Genomic DNA, 22,623 nt, shown 5'->3' on the forward strand with positions numbered 1-22,623 from the left:
ATATGAAGACTGGGATTACTCAGTCCCAGGGTGTATGTAAAGTTTTTTCAGTTATGTTAGATACTGCCAAACATCTCTCAGACCTTTCTCAATGTGAGATGATTCAATTTGGAGAGTAACAGCTCTGTAATTCAAGTGGAGAAATGTCATTCAACTGGAGAATTCCTGCTAAAAAGAAATCCTTATAATGTTATAATTGTGAGAAGGCTGTTAGTCATGAATATATGAATGTAATAAACGTAGAAAGACCTTAGCTGTGGCTTAAACCTTACACAAAATCAGAGAATTCATATTGGAGGGCATCCTACAGTTGTCGTGATTATAGGGGTACTTTTAGCAATAGCTTATGTCTTTCACCATCAAAGAATTTATACTAAAGAAAGGTTAAGAAGGAACATAGATGAATAAAATTTGGGAGTATAGGAGTCTATTCCCTTTAATAGAATTATGAAAAATATATATAAGTAAGCCTATGTATAATATAATAAGCCTATGTAAAGTAAGCCTTTTATACCTTGATTTATCTCACAGGAAATGTGGGTCTCGAAAATCCCAAATGAAAAATCACTGGAGATTTTGATGTGTGAGAGTTGGAAATCTAAGATAATACCATCTATAGCATCTTTTCTGTGAAAATAGTAAGCTCAACAGCAATTTGAACAGTGTTACTAAAGGCCCTTCTTGAGGGGGATTATTCATAACCAATATTCATAACCATACATGAAGTTATTGTAATAAAATTCAGTAGAAATTTAAATAAACTTTTTCCCCCCAATTCAGTAGAACTGTAAACTGTATCTAAGTAAGTAGGAAAATAATTGATAGTTCAAGTATCTTACATTAAAAATGTACATACAACAGGCCATCTGGCCTATAGAAAGGGGCACCAACTGCCAGTGGATTGTAAATGGAAACATGCTTGTCATTCCAGGTCTTGCAGATGATTTCAGAGCAGAAAAAGAACAGTGGGTGATGAAGCAAATCAGACATGAAAAAAATTTAGACTTGAAAGGGACGTACAATAAAAGATAAAATGCCATGTCTAACTGGACAGAACTTTGAGAAATATAGCCTTAACTAATAGTTATTATTTATGTTTAGAGGTTTTTTTTTTTCTAATGTGTAGGCAGGATGAACATATTAGAATAAAATACCTACAACAAGTAAGATTACAGGATCTATATTCAGAGTTATGAGAACCTAGAAATTATTTCATTTGAATAAATCTGTGTTTGTAGATGAGTAAAAATATATGCTAACGATGACGACTACCAAAAGAACTGCATTCACAACCAAGGATGCAAGCCTACCTCTTTTTCCTGAGTATGTAGTGAGTTGGAAGCAAAACCCTCCATCAGCAAAAAGATTTTTGACTCACTGAAGGCTAGGATGATGATTAGCATTTTTTAGCAATAAAGTATTTTAAAATTAAGGTATGTACATTGCTTTTTTTAGACAATGCTATTGCACACTTACTGTAGACTACAGTATAGTATAAACATAACTTTTATAGTATAAACATGACATACTGGGAAACCACAAAATGCATGTGACTCGCTTTATTGTGATATTTGCTTTACTGTGGTGGTCTGGAGCCAAACCCACAATATATATGTGTATTATATATGTATATTAAGGCCACGTTATGACGGACAACATATAGTTGGGGTTTTTAAGAAATTCCAGTTGGACAATGTCTTAATACTGGTTTTAAACCATTTGCATTTAATGTATATATACTGATATCGTTGGACTTTAGCTCTAACATTCTTTCCTGTATCTCCCCTCTATTTTTAATTCCTCTGTTTCCCTTTCTTGCTCTCTTTTTCATTTGAATATATTTTATTATTCCATTTTAATTTATCTATTTAGCTTTTTACTATTTCTTTGTTTATTTTCTTTAGTGGTTCCTCTGGGGATTATAATACACATAATATATATAATTCACAATATACTTTGAGTTAACATTTTAGTACTGCATGTTGAATATGGAAACATTACCACCATATTTGTCCCTTTTAGCCTCCCCTCTTTATATTATGATTATCATATTTACTATATCTACATCCATTACAAACTTCATCAGAAAGTGTTATATTCCTTGCTTTTTATCACAGTAAATTTTTAAATTATTTTTAAAAACCAATAATTTTATTATTTATTCAGCAATTTGCCATTTCTGTTGCTCTTTACTTATTTCTGAAGTTTCAGGTTTTTCTTTGATATTTCCCTTGCATCTAAAGAGCTTCATGTAGCATTTCTTTTACAGCAAGCCTGCAAGTAACAAATCCTCTTTGTTTCCCTTTACCTAGGAATATCTTTTATTTACCCTTCATTCCTGATAATTTTCACTGGATAAAGTTTGGGGTTGACATGTCTTTCCTTAAAGCACTTAAAAAATGTTGTTGCACTATCCTTTGGCCTTCATACTTTCTAATGGGAATTAAGGGATTATTCTCCTATATGTAATGCATCAATGTTCTCTGGAAGCTTTTGAGATTTTTTTCTTTGATTTTCAGCAGTTTGATGTGTCTCAGCAAAGGTTTCTTTTAGTTTATCCTTTTTGTGGTATGCTATATTTCTTGAATCTGTAATTTTAAGGTCTTTTACCAAACTCGGTAGGTTTTCAACCATTGATTCTTTAAATACTTTTTTCTTCCTGGCACTCCATTTTGTTGCTGAGCCCATCAAGTAAGTTCTAATTTTCACTTTTTCAGTTCTAAAATTTCCTTTTATACATCCGAGAATTATATAATAAAAATTTTAAATGTTTAATTTCCTTTTGGTTCTTTTTTTATAGCTTCTGTTTCTCTGCTTAGATATTCACTCAAGAGTTCACCTTTACATCTTGGAACATGGTTTTAATTCTAATGTGGATCATGTCAGTATTGGTGTCTTTTTCTTTTCCATTGTGAGTTTTAAAATTGTCCTGTTTGTTTGTATGTGGAGTACATTTTTATTGTTTCCTAGACATTTTGAATAATTTGATTCTCTGAGTCTAGTTTAAATCCTATGAGAAACATAATTTAGGTTTGTTTGTCTTAGCAGGCAGTTTATTTAGATTCAATATGCAAGTTCCAAACTACTTTCTGTGCCCTGGGGTTCCAATGTCATTTCAGTTTTCAAAGAATTTGAAAATTGGAATTCAGTGTGCATTATCTTTTATGTGCTTCACCCAGTACCCACTCTGAGACCTGGTTGTTGGTCCACCTGGTTCAGTTCTCAAGGCCTTTGGTATGCTGCCTAGTGTCAGATCTACACATGTGCACCCTCGAGTTCATATAATACTTTAAGGGATCCCTAACTTGAGTTGCTCCTCTCCCCTATCTCACTAGAACTCTTTAGTTCCCAGAGGACAACTTCCTGGATCTAGTTAGAGCAACAGGGCTTTATTTAGCCTTCCCATTCTGCTGTGGCCTTCCCACAGCTAGGGCTTCTTCCAGTGCCAATGAGTGAGAGAATAAAGAGGAAAAAAGCAATGGGATTTCCTCCACCTTCTTTAGAACAGACTTCCACTAGTAAGATAGGATTCCCTTTCCTCAGGGTTTAAGTATTTGCTGGCAGCTGCTGCTACCACCACCTACCCAATCCAGGACTGCAGCTTTCAGGACTAGTGTTTGCCTGCAGTGAGACCAGAAAGAAAAGAAAAACAACATGGATTTCTTCTACCTTCTCTGCTCCACAAAAACCCCTTCTCCCACTCTTCCAACTATAGAGAGTTTCTTATGGAGCTCTTTCCATCCAAGTTTGGCTCACAGTTTTGGGATTCAGGTTGTTTCAGTTCAGACCAGCACACCACCAGATCAAACTTCCAACTTCTTGTTTCCTTCTCAGTCTGTCTGCTAACATTTACTTTTCAGTTTTCTCAGCTGCCTCATCCATTCTGTCTATGATTTTAGTTGTGTTCAGTGGGAGAGGCAGGGTGGAACATGCTAACTCTCTTAACTGGTACTGCTGCTTTTTTTTTTTTTCCTTTTAAATTCTTGAGTTTGGATGCATCTTGCTTAAAGAGCTGGAAATAGAGTGCAATCATGTGGTACGATTATGTCAAATTCTGAATGGTGACTGATAGGCAAAACAAAAGTTCTGCCTCTCAAGTCATGATTTCCTCCGTGTTTGGTTTCATTTTGTTAATATTTTCCTTAGAATATTTGCATTAATATTCATAAGCTCATTTAGATCTTTTAGAAACTATCTTGATCCAGTGTTTAGACTTCTAGTATGAGCTTGTAAAATTCTTTTAGAGATTATCCGTAGTTTTTACCTGATATTTAAGTATTGTTTTGTGTGTGTGGGGGGGGGGGGTACATGGGCCTCTCACTGTTGTGGCCTCTCCCGTTGCGGAGCACAGGCTCCAGACGTGCAGGCTTAGCAGCCATGGCTGACGGGCCCAGCTGCTCCGCGGCATATGGGATCTTCCCGGGCCGGGACACAAACCCGTGTCCCCTGCATTGGCAGGCAGACTCTCAACCACTGTGCCACCAGGGAAGCCCTAAATATTGTTTTAAAGAGAGGTTTTGGACCAGATTTTCATTTTCCTGCTATGTGTATTGGACTATGCAGATATCTACCTCGTCTTGAGTCAATTTTAAAGAAAATGCTTTCTGTATATAATATTACTGATATTTTTAAACTCTCCATAAATATATGTGTGCTACCTTATTAGTGCTGTCATATTTCTCACCTTTACATTGATCAAATTTATAAGTCTAGTTTAGATCAGTGTTTTTTCCACAAAAATAAATTAAGGAGGTTTTATTGCTTCTTCCGCTGATTTCCAATTTTAACTGTACGAACTGTTTTCTTCTGTAGTTAGGTTAATTTGTTCTTTTTCTGGTTTCTTAGGTTTGATTACATCATCAGTTTTATCAAGTGTCCACTATGTGACAGACACTTTCAGAACTAGGATTATAATAGTATAGTCACGTGGGGCAATGATGTTAATCGTTGAATGATGATGCAAAAACAGTTCTGGCCCTATGTCTTGATTTCCCACATTTGTTAAAGGGTATTAGTGTTCTTCTAAGATGATTTTGGTCACCTCATACAGGTTTTGTTATGTAGCAACTCATTATCACTCATATCTGAGTGGTATCCTGTTTTAATACTGGTTTTCTCTTTGAATCAAACAAATAAAATATAAATTTCCAAGAGGAGGTTAGAATCACTCCACACTTTCTAATTGTAAGAATAAAAAAGAACCTTTAAAATGGAGAGAGTTGACAGTCACCACCTTAACCATATGATCAAATTTAGCCTCATTTTATCAATATGTACCTTGATATACAATACAAAATACTTTACATCATTTATGAAATAGTCTTGCAAAATTGTTTGATCCAAACTTAATCTTCTCTCTATACTTAGTTTCCAATGTAAATGGCAGAATTAATTAAATGACAACATTAGGAAACGAGAACAACAATCGAAAATATGGAACATCCTACAAGACTACTGCATGGACTCTAAGAAGAAAAAGTCATGGGAAAAAAAAAGTGAAGAACTAAACTAGCCTAAAAGAGACATATCAACTAAATGCAATTTCTGAACCTAGAGTTGACTCTAGATAAAAAACGAAAGCAAACAACTGTAAAGTCAATCTTGGGACAGCTGGGAAAATCTGAATGTGTGTCACATGATATATTTTAGAAGATGTGGTTATAGTATGGTTATGTTGAAAATTATAGGAAGATAAACCAAATATGACAAACTTTTAGCTATTAAACTAGGTGGGGGGGGCAGGGTGGTAAATACATGTCCATTGTACTTTTCTAACTTTCCTGTTTGTTTGAAAGTTTTCATAATGGCAACTTGGAAGGTTTACTAATGGACGGTTTTCTCCTTGTTATCCTTTTGATAATTTCTAATAAACTTTGAATTGTGAGAGGAGAGTGTAGATTATGGGGTATCTGTTATTAGGAATTTATTAACAGAATACTGCTTCATACCCTTTTCTACTTAAGCAACTAGCTATATTCTCAATATATATTTACAGCCACTAGTTCCAGAGTATTTATTCCAGCATTAGTTTCCTGATGCAGCTCAGCAGGAATGAAATTGTCTCACATGTTCTCTATATTTTACTGGACTTTATTCAAAATCAGTCATCTGAGGTTGAATAGGAGAATGGGGGTGATTGGAGGCTCTTCTAAGTTCATTACCAACATAGTGTCTTTCTCTAAGAATTTGCTAATGATAATGCTATTAATTATCATCAGAACAACAGTAGTTAATATATTTGTCAAATAGTCTTATAAGGGTTTACACGTATTAATCCTCACAAAAACACAGGTATTGTCTTCACCATTTTACAACTGAGGCACAGAAGTAATATATTGGTATATTGCTGAATATCTTGAAGATGATGATAGGCTAGGTATGTGATGTGACCAAAGGCTTTCTTTCAGTTCCACAACTGATAGATTCTCCTCTAGTATAAGTTTGCTGGTATCCAACAGGAATTGAGTGGTTTTGATCTCAGGTGACCTCAGCCTGCAGCAGCTTGAAGCAGGATCTCAGTTCCCCAGCCAGAGATTGAAGTCAGGCCGTGGCAGTGAGAGTGTTGAATCCTAGCCACTAGACCATGAGGACCAGTGGCCAGTGACAAGGCCCTGGCTTATCTGCTTTGTAGAAATGAATTTCAACAAAGAGACGGAAAGTAGTGAAACAAGTAAAGTATTTATTTGGGGGGAAAAAAAGTACGTGTGAATAGACACACAGGAGGCCTCAGAAAGAGAGCTGCGCCTTCATGGTAGTTTAAATCACTTAGGTGGGGCATCTCTTTCGGGTTTCCTCTGGCCAATCATCTTGCTTTGCCAGGTTCTGAGTCCGTATTTGGTATAATTCAGGGTCCTCCCCTGAGGTGCACATGCAACTCTTAGCCAAGATGGATTCCAGCCCAGAGGTCTATGGATAGGTTGGCATCACCTACTATGGGGTGGTGCCCCCCCCCCATTTTTGGCCTCCACAGAGGCCAAATGTGCACATGTAGTCAGGAAGGTCTTCTTGACCTCAGAATCGAAATATGTGGTCTCTTTATCTTTTATCTGGACAGGACTCAGCTCCTCTTCACTTCTGCCATTATCTCTATCTTGGAGTATCTACTCCACAGGGGACAGACTCCAGCTGCTCAGCCTGGGGCCCGTCTATCTCCTGCCTCAGGTTTGGAGGTATTTTATATATTCATTAGATTAAGATACCTGGCAAGAGATCTTTTACGCTAAATAAGTTGTAAGAATGACCAAAAAAAAAAAAAAGGTTTCCTAAACATTTCCCCTAGTGTTAATATTCTATAAAGAGTTGAGTCAAAGAAAAAGTACCTTTGAATTAACACTATAAGGTTATGAATTCTCAGGTGTTCATAGAGACATGAATATTTGGCCTTCACACATTTCTTACATTTTTAGAGTCTTTTGCCATTATTAATTCTCTGGTGTTCAGTAAAACATGAACAAAATCTAAAAGCATTCCCACATTCCTCACATTCAGGGTTTCTACTTAATGTACATTCACTGATGTTCATTCTGTCTAAAGGCCTTCCCACATCATCGTGCACATTCATAGGTTTGGTTTCTCACCATTATGAATTATCTAATGATCTGTAAGGATTAAATGAAGTTCAAAGGCCCTTCCATAAATCTTAAATTCACACAGTTTCTCCTTAGTGTGCATTTTTTGATGTTGAATAAGTGTTGAACTCCATCTATAGGCCTTCCCACATTCATAGGGTTTCTCACCAATATGAATTCTTTAATGTTGAATCAGATGTGTCCTCTGCCTAAAGGCCTTCCTACATTCTTGACATTCATAGGTTTCTCATTAGTATGAATACTCTGATGACCTATAAGGTGTGAATGAAGTCTAAAGGTTTTCCCACATTCCTTACATTCATAAGATTTCTCATCTGTATGAATTTTTTTATGTTGACCAACTTGTGCACGTAATCTAAAGGATTTTTCGCATTCCTTACATTCATAGGGTTTTTCATCAGTATGAATTTTTTGGTGTACTCTAAAGTATCTGGAAGAACTGAAAGTCTTCCCACAGGCCTGACAGTCATAGGGTTTCTCCCCAGAATGGATATTCTGGTGTACTTTAAGGTTTTTGCCAAAACAACAGCTTTCCCACATTCTTTACATGTATAGGGTTTCACGCCACTATGAATTTTTAGAGTTGTTGACATATTCTAAATGCCTTCCCACATTCCTTACATTCTTAGGGTTTCTCCCCTGAGTGAATATTTTGGTGTACTCCAAGCTCTCTGCCAAAAAACTAAAAGCCTTCCCACATACGAGACCTTTACAGGGTTTCACTCCATTATGAATTTTCAAATGTCAAGTTGGTTGTTCACGAATTCTAAAGGCCTTCGCACATCCCTTACATGCATAAGGCTTCTCAGCAGTATGAATTCTCTCATGTTTGATTAGATCTGAGCTATAATTAAAGGTCTTCCCACATTCTTTACATTAATAAATGTTTACTAGGAATTCTGTGATGTAGGGTAAGAGATGTGTCTTTTCTGTGAATAGATATATTTTCATAGATGATTTTCATTTGGCTAAAATATTCTTTTTGAGGTTCTTGTTTCTTAATCTTGACTTTGTTCTGCCAGCTATTTTGGATAATGGAACCCTCAAGGTCAAGCATTTCACTTCTTTATCTTACATTTAGATAAATTTATTTCAAAAATGTTTTTGAAATAAATAAAGTCTTTGTATCATATCTGGTCTCCAAACGTGGAAAAATAAAGCAAGAAAACTAACAAATGTTGTTTTCCTGTACTGGGGTACAGAAGGGGGGCACAGGGGGACAGCAGAGATAAGTGATAAACTGAAAATACATTAGCAATGAATTTCGATAGTTATTATGCAGTTTGAAGAAGGCAAACAGTTTAGAGAATAATGAAAGCATATGTTGTGAGATCTGTTAACAATGAAAATAGATTAAATCATTGATTCTAAAATGTAAGTGTTCAATTAGAATCACCTCAGGAGCCTGTTGCAAGTATTAATTTCAGAGACCAACCCAGACCAAGTGAATCAGAATCTATAAGGGTAGGTCTTAGGCATCTATACTTTTAACCACTCCATCAGATGTATCAGAGGCAGATCAATGTTTGACATTCTCCGTTTTTTGTTTGTTTGTTTGTTTTGGTTTTCTTGGCCATGCTGTGTGACTTATGGGATCTCAGTTCCCCTGACCAGGGATTGAACACAGGCCACGGCAGTGAAGGCCCAGAATCCTAACCACTAGGCCACTAGGGAACTCCCTGACATTCTCTACTTACAGATTTTTTTCCAGTGGTTTCTCACTGCAGTTAGAACATTATATGACAAGTTAAAGATGGAAAACAAGGCCGTTCTTATAAGAACTCATCTCAACCACTGCCCTTTTAACCTACCTTAAAAATTCCTTGAAGGCACTAAATCTGACACATTATTTCCCATCTTTTGGAACTTCGCATTATGTTGTTTCATCCCCATGAATTCCCCTGACACAGCTCTTTATAGGCCTGACTCCTTATTCTTCAGGCCCCAGATTAAAAGTCGTTTCTTCAGAGAGGCTGTATGATCAGAACCTACCAATTCCATGTTCATTATTCTCTATTCTAATATCTTGTGTTTTGATCTACTTTCACTGTTTTCAATTACATATTCTTTAATTTCTCATTTCTTAATTTATTTCCAGGTATTTTTATAGCCCTAAAACTCATGATGGGTAGATCTAATTCTACTTTATTTACTATTAAGAAACAAGAGCTAGGATACAGTAGTTTTTAAATCATTAATTTTAGAATAACGGAACCACTGAATTTAAGAATGAAAAATAAGAATAAAGGTAAATAATACAAAGATAAGCCATTGGGAAAGATAATTTGATGCCTATCAAAATACAGTTTACCATAATTACACAACAGTTACTATATATGACTCATTGCCTATAATCTCTCACATCTTCCATATACTTGTCTCACACTTTTCCTACAGTGATCAAATATATGTTTTCCTTCATCACTTTCCTTTCTGATGGGTGGAAATGAATTTGATCCAAACAAGCTCAGTTAAATGCACAAACAGAAAAGGTGACTGCATTCTTCTATCATCTTTACCCTTAAATATACATGTATCTCACCACAGTCGACCATTCTGCCAGTGGCTACTCTTCTTTGTCCCCCATTTCAGTAAGGCAATAGGATGTTTAACTTACGATTCATTTTTAGTATTACACATCTATCCAAAGGTGATTACTAATCTCTCTTGTTCATTGAAGCTTTCTGTCAGGTCCTCCAATCTATTCCTTCATCATCAAGGCTAACCAGTAGCATACTTCCCAGCAAAGTATCTCAATGATTATTCAGGTATTATAATAGGTAATATATTATAGTAGGTATATCCAAAATTGGATACTGTGCTAAGATCAAAGTGTTGACAAGGCTGTCTTCCTTCTGGAAGCTGTAGGGGAGAATCTATTTCCGTGTCTTTTCTAGCTTTTAGTGCCTGCCTTCATTTCCTGGCTCATGGCCCCTTCCTATGTCTTCAAAGCCAGAGCATAGCATCTTCAAATCTCCTTCTATGACTCTCCTGCTTCCCTCTTTCTTTTATAGGAGCCCTTTGATTACACTGGGCCCACGAGGGTAATAATCTAGGATAATTTCCCCATCTCAGGGTCCTTAATTTAGTCATACCTGCAGAGTCTCTTTTGCATATAAGTTAACATATTCACAGGTTCTGGGGATTAGGACATGGACATTTTGGGGACATTAGTGTGTCCACTTGGATTTATTTGAAATGAAGGGATGGTCAATACTAGATAATCTGTTAATATGACTGGTTGTAATATTAGATCTAATGGGGAAATTCACATAATTCTCTCCTTAGAAGCTCAAAAAGCATGTGATAATTCAAAACCCAATCTTGTTTTTTAAAGTTCCATAAAATAGGAATTGATATATAGATATATTGCAGCTTAAAAACCAGGGACTTAAGGAGGAAACACTGGAGGCATTCCTGCTACATTCAGAAAAAAACAGAGGTACTCACCATCAACCCTACTATTCACTGACACAGAAGGAAATTAGATATGTAAAATTTGGGGAAAAGGGCTAAAAAACTAACAATGTACAGATATGATTGTATCTCTGGGAAACTCAAGAAAATCAAGTAAAAATCTGCCACAAACAACCAGAGAATTCAGTTTGGTAGTGGGATATAAAATTAATATACTGAAATTACTAGTCTTCATATATAAAAATAATAGTTTCATATTAGAATTAGGGAATGTATTTTTAAAGCAAAAACTTAAGGTGAAATTAGCAAAATTTATGAAGGACACAGTAAACACTCCTGAATGAAAAATGCATTTGAACCTTGGGAAACATATCCTATTCTTGGATGAGAACATTCAACTGCATAAAAAGACATCGATAATTCTCTTAATTCAGTACAAACTTCATGTGATCCCCCATAAAAAAGCCAGCATGTTTTTTCTCTCAAGAACTAGACATGTTAAATTTAAAGTTCAGTGCTCGCTTCGGCAGCACATATACTAAAATTGGAATGATACAGAGAAGATTAGCATGGCCCCTGCACAAGGATGACACACAAATTCGTGAAGCATTCCATATTTTTTTTTTAATTTAAAGTTCACATGGAGGGACTTGCCTGGTGGCGCAGTGATTAAGAATCCACCTGCCAATGCAGAGGACGTGGGTTCGAGCCCTGGTCTGGGAAGATCCCACATGCCACGGAGCAACTAAGCCCATGTGCTAAAACTACTGACCCTGCGCTCAGAGCCTGTGAGCCACAACTACTGAGCCCACGTGCGCAACTACTGAAACTCGTGTACCCTAGAGCCCACGCACCGCAACTACTGAAGCCCACACTCTCTAGGGCCCACATGCCACAACTACTGAGCCCACGTACTGCAATTACTGAAGCCCACGTGCCTAGAGCCCATGCTCCACAAAAAGTGAAGCCACCACAATGAGAAGCCCGCGCACCACAACGAAGAGTAGCCCCCACTCACCACAATTAGAGAAAACCTGTGCACAGCGACGAAGACCCAATGCAGCCAAACATAAAATAAAATAAAAAATAAAGTTCATTTGGAAAAATAAGGAAGAATAACATGAAAATGTTTGAAAAAGAACAAGAATGGAAGAATAATCATACCAGATGTTGTTTGTGTTATGTTAAAGACTGAATAATGAAAACATTGTAGTACTGGTGAATAATTATACAGGCAATATGAATGGAACAGAATGCAAAGTTCAGAAGCATTGCAGATATTTTACAAAGTGTAGTGTATATTAAAGTGAACTTCAACTCAGTAGGACAAAGAGATTTTTACATATATGGTAAACTGAAACTATTTTACATACACACATGAACAAAAAAAACAGTTATTACCTAAGGAAACCACAAGCCAAAATACAAAACAGCACTGCTACAAAAGGTGAGAGTGACTCACCAATGGTGTTCCAAGCTCAACATTTGTCAGAATAAGAAGTAGGAAGGAAGACATAATAAACAACTGGTGTTTATTTGTTGGGGGAAGGGTACTAAGCCAAAAGCAGCAAATAGACTGAACCTGCACAGCATGTCTACATGACTACAACTGTTTGCCTTCAGAAGAAAGCAATAGGTGCGGGAACTTGGACATGATTCATAGGCCAGTTGCTGGTAATGCCCAAGAAGGAAAGGAAAGCACCCACATTCACAGTACTAACCAGTAAGGTAAACTGATACCCCATAACATGAAAATATATCTCCCCTTTATCTCTTTCTCTTTTTTTTTTTTTTTTTTTTTTTTTGGCTACATTGGGTCTTCATTGCTGCACCTGGGCTTTCTCTAATTGTGGCGAGCTGGGGCTACTCTTCATTGCAGTGCATGGGCTTCTCACTGCAGTGGCTTCTCATTGTAGAGCACGGGCTCTAGGCACACAGGCTTCAGTAGTTGCAGCACACATTCTCAGTAGTTGTGGCACATGGGCCCTAGAGGGCGCGGGCTTCAGTAGTTGCGGGGCACAGGTTCAGTAGTTGTGATGCACGGGCTCTAGGGTGCATGGGCTTCAGGAATTGTGGCTCGTGGGCTCTAGAGCACAGGCTCAGGTGTTGTGGTGCACGGGCTTAGTCGCTCCACAGCATGTGGGATCTTCTCAGACCAGGGATTGAACCTGTGTCCCCTGCATTGGCAGGCAGATTTTAACTACTGTGCCACCAGGGAAGCCCTCTCCCCTTTATCTCACAAAAGCAGGTCAGCTGCAAATCCATTTTTCCACTCAAGCTGACTACAAAGAAATCAAGCTGAATGAATGGAAGACTGCCTCCAAAAAATGGTTAGAGAACAAAGAAAACCAGAATTTTAGAATAAGTTTAAATAGCATCCTCAATAGATATAAGGAACTAACAAATCTAGAAAGTGGAATCACTTAGATTATACAAAATTTTAATTTGTACTCATTGAATTAAAAGTTCAGTAGTTGGCTTGAATAGCAATAAGTACATAGTGAAAAAGTAAATCAGGACACAAAAAATAGAGAAACAAGCACCAGAATGCAGCAGAAAGGAATATAGACGTATAATGTGTATATAAACTTGACATTCAGCAATTTAAAAATTTTTGGAGTGATAGGTCACATATCTATTTGAAGATCATATTCACTATGACCCTTTACTCAGAAAAACGTATACATCTACATATACTCATGTGCTGTTATGGGCAATAGCAGGGACTTACTTAACCTCCAGCAGGACTTACTTAACCTCCAAAATTCACAAATGGACCACACCTCCTGAATGATAATAGCCATCTAACAGAATGTCCAGGAGACAAGAACAGAGAGAATTGTGGGGAGGTCATGTTCTTCACAGGAAGATGGAGATTTCCAAAAATAAAGATGGATAAGAATGCTCAGATTAAATTAGAACCATCATGTGGTTAGCAGGAAAACATCTATATCCCCAGTTTTGATTTGCACATTTCTTCACATTTTAACATCTCTGAAATTGAGTTTAACAAACTACATAGCCTAGTTTAATTAGCAGTGATTTTTAAGTGATAAATAAAATAAGTGGAATTACAACCCATGGCTTCTTAAATTCAATCACATGCATTAAATAAAAATACAAAAAATAAATAATACCAAGAAAGCTCTTAGAAAAAATTCAGAAACGGAATGATTAACACAAAAATTCTGAATGTTTCAAAGAGAGAAAAAACTGTGTACTTACAAAAGAACAAGAATCATATTAATATCAGACTTTAATCAGTGACAAATATTTCAGGAAAACTGTCTAAATATTTAAATTAAAAGGAAAATAATTTTGTATTTAGAATGCCATACTCTGCAAAACAGAGAAGGAGAGTCTAAGCAGAACAAAGAAATCTCTGTGCTGACAGCAAATGAATATCCAACTTCCAATCAAGAATTATAGACATTTGAAGAAGCAGAGAAACATCAGTTCATAGAAACAGATGCAGAAATGACAGAGACAATAAAAACAGCAAGGATGTTAAAACAGTTATTATAAATAAGATCCAATGCACAGGAAAATATGGACATGATAAGGAGAGAAATTTAAGATAAAAAAAAAAACAAGTGGCCTTTCTGGAGGTGAAACTATAACATCTGAAATGATATTATATGAAATTAACAGCAGGTTAGACATTAGAAAAAGTCTAGTGAACTTATGCACATAGCAAAAGAAAGTATCTAGAAAAAAGCTCAGAGGGAAAACAAACAAAATCTGGGGGGAAAAAAAACAAAACACAGCAATAATGACCTGTGGGATAATACTAAGAGGTCCAACATATGTATAATTGTAGTTCTAAACTACAAGAAGCAAAACCAGATACAACTGAAAAAGAAATAAAGAAATCTATAATTACAGTTGGAGATTTCCACACTTCTCTTTCATTGATAGGACAAGTAGACACAAAATAAAAATAAAGACTTGACCAACTGTTTGTATCAATCAACTTTACATTTATAGAGCACTTCATTCAACAACAGCAGAATACATATTCTTTTCAACTGCATATAAAATATTCATCATAATAGACCATATTTGGGGCCATAAAATAAGTCCCTATAAATTTGAAAGGCTTGAAATATATGATGTGACCACAATAGAATTAAGCTAGAAATCAAAAGTAAAGATACTTGGAAAATCTGCAAAATAATTAATATTTAAACAGCATATTTCTAAAGAATCCATAAGTCAAGAAGAAATCATGTGGAAAATGTAAAACTTTTAACCTGGTGATAAAGAAAATATACTGAAATTTGTGAGAGGAAGCTTAATAAAACTACACAGAGAGGAGGGAAATTTCTAGCTCCAAATACTTGTATTACAAAAGAAAAAAGTTATCAAAATCAATGATCTAAGAAACTATTAAAATGTGTAAATTAAACCCAAAGCAAACAAAATAATAAAGAATGGAAATCAATGACAGAGAAAAAGAAAGATATAGAGAAAATCAATTAAAATTTAGTAGGTTCTGTGAAAAGATCAATAAAATTGACAAACTTATACCAGAGGTGATCAAGAGAAAAGAGAGAACACACACGTTATCAATACCAGAAATTAAAATTCTGGACATCAAAATCTCAAATAAACAACCTAACTTTACACCTAAAGGAACTAGAAAAAGAACAAACAAAATGAAAAGTTAGTAGAGGAAAGAAATCATAAAGATCAGACCAGAAATAAAATAGACACTAAAAAAAAAATAGAAAAAAACAATGAAACTAAGAGCTGGTTCTTTGAAAATGTAAGCAAAATTCATAAACCTTTAACCAGACTCATCAAGGAAAAAAGAGAGAGCCTAAATTAATAAAATCAGAAATAAAAAAGAAGTTAAAACTGACAACACAAAAATATAAAAAGGATCATAAGAGATTACTACAAAGAAATATGCAATAAAATGGACAACCTAGAAAAAAATGGGCAAATTCCTAGAAATGAACACTCTCCCAGGACTGAACCAGGAAGAAACAGAAAATATGAACAGACCAATTATCAGTACTGAAATTGAATCAGTTATTTTTAAAAGCTCCCAACAAACAAAAGTCCAGAACCAGACGGCTTCACAGGTAAATTCTAACAAACTTTTAGAGAACAACTAACACCAATCCTTCACAAATTATTCCCAAAAAATTGCAGAGGAAGAAATGCCCCAGACTCCAGGGCCGTCAAGCCCGCAGGAGCACGCACGCACAGCCAGGTGCAGCCTATTGAGCGAGGACACCAGAGCCTGACCCAGAGCTGCAAAAGCCCAGGAGGAAGCTGGGAGCTTCAGACCTACGTGTGTTGAGCACCTTACTTTTGTTCTGGGTAGGAATGCTGATGTCCACCATGGGTGTGACCTGGAACGATGTCTGGCGGGGCCGGGGGGGGCGTGGCGGATTTTGTGTTTTGTCCCTGTGGAAGCCCAAGCGCCTGGAGCCGGGCCTGGCACGTAGCAGGTGTGACGTGTGTTTGTGTGTAGGTGTATGTCCCGAATTGGGATGGCCCTCTGTACCTGACCTGATGCTGGTCACCTCGAGCTACTCTGCAGCCAGTTGTAGAAGTGGGTGGAGTCGTGTTGCCGCGTGGTGTTTCCTCTGGTGTATCTATTTTTGGATTAAGTGTGAGTCGTGTTTGAGCTTGTAAGTGACTGGAGGAGACATTAACAGGAAGTGGTTTGTGAGTGTGATTTTTCTGTGTAGAATTACTTATATGAGGTAGAGAATGATGTGATGCCTTAGGATTTTGGTTTTGTTGAGTGGATGAGATAGTAGGTAACTGAATGTGTCTGTTTTTATAGATGTGTTAGTATTTATATGATGGTTACAGAAGGGATGTGGTTCTCTTGCATATGTTCTATGGTGGCAGACTGCTGAGCGACTCATAAACAGTGCCTGACTGTGACTAGCTGGATATCTGATACCTGCTTTTATTTGAGCCTACAGAATTGTGCTGGCAGTTAGGTAAGTGAAATAATTATAGGTGTAACAATTGAAAAGGAGATTTAGACTATCATAATTTCCAGATATCATTGTATATCTGGAAACTCAGTGTCAACTAGTAACAATATATTGAATTGAGTAAGACTCCACGCATTGCTTGCAAACAAAATATTTTATTAACTACTACTTTAAACACTTCTGTGTTTTTTCATGCTCCTAAATGAAGTCTTGGCAGATTTGATAGCTTCTTCAGTCACTGTAAGATGATAAAACTGAGGTCACTCTCAATAAGTATAATCATTTTTGCTAATTAAAATATTCTCTGGAAAAATCATTACTTCAAACTTCATTTAAAGCAAAAACTTTCCACCTCCTGCAACTTGGAATTTCTTCTCTAATATCCCAGTCTGTAATTTGACTACTTTACTTTACCTCTCTCTGTACGTGGTCTCTGGCTCTTCTGGGATTGAACCAGGGGACAAGAGAAATAAGGAGCAAGAAAAATATCACTTGATTGGTATTGCAGTAATCTAACTAAGGTTATGTCTTGCCTCGGTGGCATTCAAAGCTGACTTTTAAAAATCTCTTTATTTTACAATATTTTAATTATGAAAAACTTCAAACATACAGCCAACTTGAGGGAGTTTTACACTGAATATTTATATACTCACCACCTAGATTCTATCCTTAACGTTTTATTATACTAGCTTTGTCATGTATCTATCCATCTCTCTATACATCCAGTAATCCATCTAATTATTATATGCACTTCAAAGTAAATTGCAGACATCAGTACACTACCTCCTAAATACTTCAGGAAGCATATTAATAAGAGTTCAATCTTTGTTTGCCTTTCTGTTTTGATGTACATACTGGAAAAAATGCAGAAATTTTGAGTGTACTTTCTTGGTTTTGACCAATGTGTATATGTAATCCAAACCCTTATCAAGATATAGAACTTTACAATCACCCGAAGAAGTGCCTTTATGCCTCATGGTGTCAAAACTCACAACCAACCATCCAGAGGCAAATATTGTTCTTTTTGGGGGTAGGGAGCTGCAGGTTAACTTTGCCTCTTTCAGAATTTCATATAAATGAAATCTTACAAAATATACTTGTTTGTGTAAGTGTTCTTTCAATGAGAATGTTTTTGAGATTTTGTATATATATTATATATAACATATATATAATATTGTTGGGTCTATCAGTAATTCATTCCTTTTTATTGCTAAGCAGTGTTTTATTGTATGAATAATGTATGGTTTATCAGTTCTTACAGAGATGTACACTTGGGTTGTTTTGGCTAAAAGCTTCTAATAACATTCTTTTACAAGTCTTTCTGTGATTATAGTTTTCATCCTCTTGGGTAAATAGCCAGGAGTGGAATTGTTGAGTCATAGGGTGGGTATATGTTTAGTTTTATAAGAAACTTTCCAGATCTTTCTCCATTGTCAAGCCCCACCAACAAGGTCTGAGAATTCCAGTTGTTCCACAAAATCCAGGTTTAGGAGTTATTAACCTTTTTCACTTTAACCATTCTGGTGAGCGTGCAGTGGTATCTTAGTGGTTTTAATTTGCATTTCCCTGATAATTAATAATGTTGAGTTCTCTTACATAAGATTTTTGGCTATTTGTATATTTTTATAAAATGTCCAAAAATTATTGATTTGCAGAGTTCTCTATGTATCCTGGATACCAGTCCTTTGTCAGATATATGTTTTATGAATATTTTCTCCTACTCTGTTCCTTGCCTGTTTGTTTTTGTAAAGATGTCTTTTGGTGAGAAGTTTTTAAGTTTGATGAACTCTGAATTTATCACTTTAACCTTTAATGGTTTTTGTCTTCTGTGACCTAAGAAACATTTGCCTTTCCCTAAATCACAAAATCTTATGTTTTCCAATAATCACTCTTTTGTTTTAGCTTTTATGTTTAGGTGTATGACCAAACTCTTATTATTAATTATTATTATTATTTGGTATGATGGTTAGATAGGGTAAGTAATCATGTCCTCTGCAAAAAGATAGTTTTACTTCTTTCTGATCTATATGCCTTTTAAAAAACAAATAACTCAATCGAAAAATGAGCAGAAGACCTTAATAGACTTTTCTCCAAAGAAGACATACAGATGACCAGTAAGCACATGAAAAGATGCTCAGCATCGCTTATTATTAGAGAAATGCAAATCAAAACCACAATGAGACATCACCCCACACCTGTCAGAATGGCCATCATTAAAAAGTCTACAAATAACAAATGTTGGAGAGGATGTGCAGAAAAGAGAACCCTCGTACACTGTTGGTGGGAATGTAAGTTGGTACAGCCACTATGGAAAACAGTATGAAGGTTCCTCAGAAAACTAAAAATAGAATTACCATATGATCCAGCAATCCCACTCCTGGGAATATACCCAGACAAAACTATAATTCAGAAAGATACATGCACCCCTATGTTCATAGCAGCACTGTTCACAATATCCAAAACATGGAAACAACCTAAATGTCCATTGACAGATGAATGGATAAAGAAGATGTGGTATATATATACAATGGAATACTACTCAGCCATAAAAAACAACGGAATAATGCCATTTGTAGCAACATAGATGCAACTAGAGATTATCATACTAAGTGAAATAAGTCAGAAAGACAAATACCATATGATATCACTTATATGTGGAATCTAAAATATGGCACAAGTGAACTTATCTATGAAACAGAAACAGACTCATAGACATAGAGAATAGACTTGTGTTTACCAAGCAGGGAGGGAGAGAGAGGGAGGACTGGGAGTTTGGGGTTAGTAGCTCCAAACTATTACGTTTAGAATGGATAAATAACAAGGTCCTAATGTATAGCGCAGGGAACTATATTCAATAACCTGTGATAAACCATAATAGAAAAGAATATTTAAAAAAAGAATGCATATATGTGTATAACTGAGTCACTTTGCTGTACAGCAGAGATAGGGCACAACATTGTAAACCAACTATACTTCAATTTTTTAAAAAATTTTAAAAAAGAACATAAGGACACAAATGTGATATGGTTAGACCATCTATTAAATATGTACTTGAAGTCCCAGAAAGAGGACTGAGACAATAGGACAGATGTAATATCTGAAAAGAGAGTAGCTGTTAATTTTCCAAAACTGATTTTTTTTAGAAAATCAAGAAGCCCTACAAATCCCAAACAGGAAAAATCACATATATGCCAAAAAACAAAACAAAATCTAAAAACACTGAGAGAAGAAAGGCTATATTGCTTTCAAAGAAACAAACATAACATAATGGAAGTCAGAAGTAAGTTAACAGAAGTGCTAACCAAAAATAACTGCCTTCCTAGAATTCAAAATCCAGTGAAAATCCTTCAGAAATTAAGATGAAACAATGGTACTTTCATATAAAAGTATTGAGAGAATTTGTCACCAGTGGACCAACACTAAAGGAAACTCTAAATGATGTTTTTTTTAAAAAAGATTTTTTTTATGTGGTCCATTTTTTTAACTCTTTATTGAATTTGTTACAATATTGCTTCTGTTTTATGCTTTGGGTTTTTGGCCATGAGGCATGTGGGATCTTAACTCCCCAACCAGGGATTGAAGCCACACCCCCTGCATTGGAAGGCAAAGTCTTAACCACTGGGCCACCAGGGAAGTCCCAGTGTTTTTTTTAATAGATAGAAGAAAAACAATCTCAGATGGCAGCTTGGAGATGCAGGAAGTAATAAATAGCAACATCAGAGTGTAAAATGGTGTTGAAATTCCAAAATCCATAAACAGCAGTCAGACATATTGGGTCAAATAAGGTGACACCCGCTCCAATAAAAAAAAGTAAATGCCATGAATAACTTGTGGTAGGGAAATTTTTCATAAACAAGACATTAAAAGCACAAAACATAAATAGTTGAAAATGCCATTACATCAAAATTAAGAAATTTTATCAAAAGACTTCATAAAAATAAAAAAACAAGTCATAAACTAGGAAAAATAATTACAACATATCATATAGCGAACAAATGACTAGTATCCAGAATATATTAAAGCTCCTATGAATCAATAACACAAGGAGCAATACCTGAGGAGTGCAGATCTTGGTTAAAAACCTGTGAGTGACTTTTCAGGCCTGACTATAGGCTGTTAAAAATGGCTTTATGTGTCGCAAAAAAAAAAAAAAATGGCTTTATGTGGCAGGCCTACAGGGGTAAGCTGCCCTCCCCATACCAGACTTGGTACACTGCCAGTGCACTGCAGTTTCTGAAGGGAGTTGCAGTGAAGGACTCAGGCCCCCCTGGACAGTTATGTTCTTCACATATTTGCATTCCTACCCTTGGTGCCTTCTTTCCCAAGTCTCTGTATCTGAGACCTTGAGCAGAGGTCTTCTTCAGATATCTCTGCTGATAACTCCTTGTTAGGAGAAAACTTGAAAATACTTTTCCCCACTCTGACTCAGTACCCAGTACTTTCCCATTCCTAGGGGAATCCAAGGGGGATCCCTTGTCCGCTATCTGATCCCAAGGTCCATAAAAGTGCCAGAGCCTTTTGTTCAGGACTCCCTCAACAGTGAGAAGATTCCCACATCTGCACTGATCCACCTGACCCTCAACTGGTGCAACTGATCTCTTCCTGGATCCTAGAAAAGACAGCCCATAGATATTCAGACACCTTCCTAGGCTGGGCTTATTCTCATGGACTGCCACAAGTCATCATAAGATGCCAAAACCACATGGAAAAACTGTCCTGCCTGCCAGACCCTGCCCATGACTAAGAACAATGCCCAGGGATAGATTTCCCAGCCAGTGGGCCAGGATATTCTTGGCAGAGAAACCAAATTGGGCCTCTTCCTATCCAGAGTTTTGCTGGATCCTGACTGCAATTGACACTCTCTGGGTTTGGCCTAGCCATCTACGTGAATTCCACTGACTCAGACCACATAACCCAGGCCCTACAAAACCACATTTGCTTCTTTGGATTTGCTGAACATATTGCTTCTGATGACGGCCCCTGATTTGTGGCCCAAGGCACACATCAGTGCGCCCAATCACAGGGTGTATGGACTCTCCATGCTCCATATCACCCCCAAGCTGAAGGGATGATTGAGCATTTGGATGGACAATTAAAGGACAGGATTAGGGACTTCCCTGGTGGCACAGTGGTTAAGAATCCGCCGGCGAATGCAGGGGACACATGTTCGATCCCTGGTCCAGGAAGATTCCACATGCCACGGAGCAACTAAGCCCGTGTGCCACAAATACAGAGCCTGCGCTCTACAGCCTGTGAGCCACAACTGCTGAGCCCGCATGCTGCAACTACTGAAGCCCATGCGCCTACAGCCCGTGCTCTGCAACAGGAGAAACCACAGCAATAAGGCACTGCAATGAAGAGTAGCCCCTGCCCACCACAACTAGAGAAAGCTCGCACACAGCAACTAAGACCCAATGTAGCCAAAAATCAATCAATCGATAAAAAAATTTAATAAATAAATAGATAAAGTATACAATTTAAAAAAAAAAAAGGACAGTATTAAGTGGCTAATGGGAGGAGACAAGATAACCCCAACATTAACTACACATCTCAGGTAAGCAGTCTGGGGTCTCAATGCAGCAATTTCCCCATAAGGATACTTCTCATTTGTGCCATATGTTTGGTCAGAATGTTGTTACTGAACAACATTCTGC

The 22,623-nt window shown here is 36.6% G+C and overlaps 1 non-coding gene across 1 annotated transcript; it reads left to right on the forward strand.

The window, feature by feature from the left end:
* The first annotated feature begins 11,520 nt into the window (after positions 1-11,520).
* On the forward strand, positions 11,521-11,627 carry LOC137215781 (U6 spliceosomal RNA). The gene has a single exon (XR_010939416.1). It is a non-coding gene; the product is annotated as a U6 spliceosomal RNA (small nuclear RNA).
* The last annotated feature ends 10,996 nt before the right edge of the window (positions 11,628-22,623 follow it).

This window comes from Pseudorca crassidens, chromosome 20 (assembly GCF_039906515.1).
Source record: "Pseudorca crassidens isolate mPseCra1 chromosome 20, mPseCra1.hap1, whole genome shotgun sequence".
Taxonomy (NCBI): Eukaryota; Metazoa; Chordata; class Mammalia; order Artiodactyla; family Delphinidae; genus Pseudorca; species Pseudorca crassidens.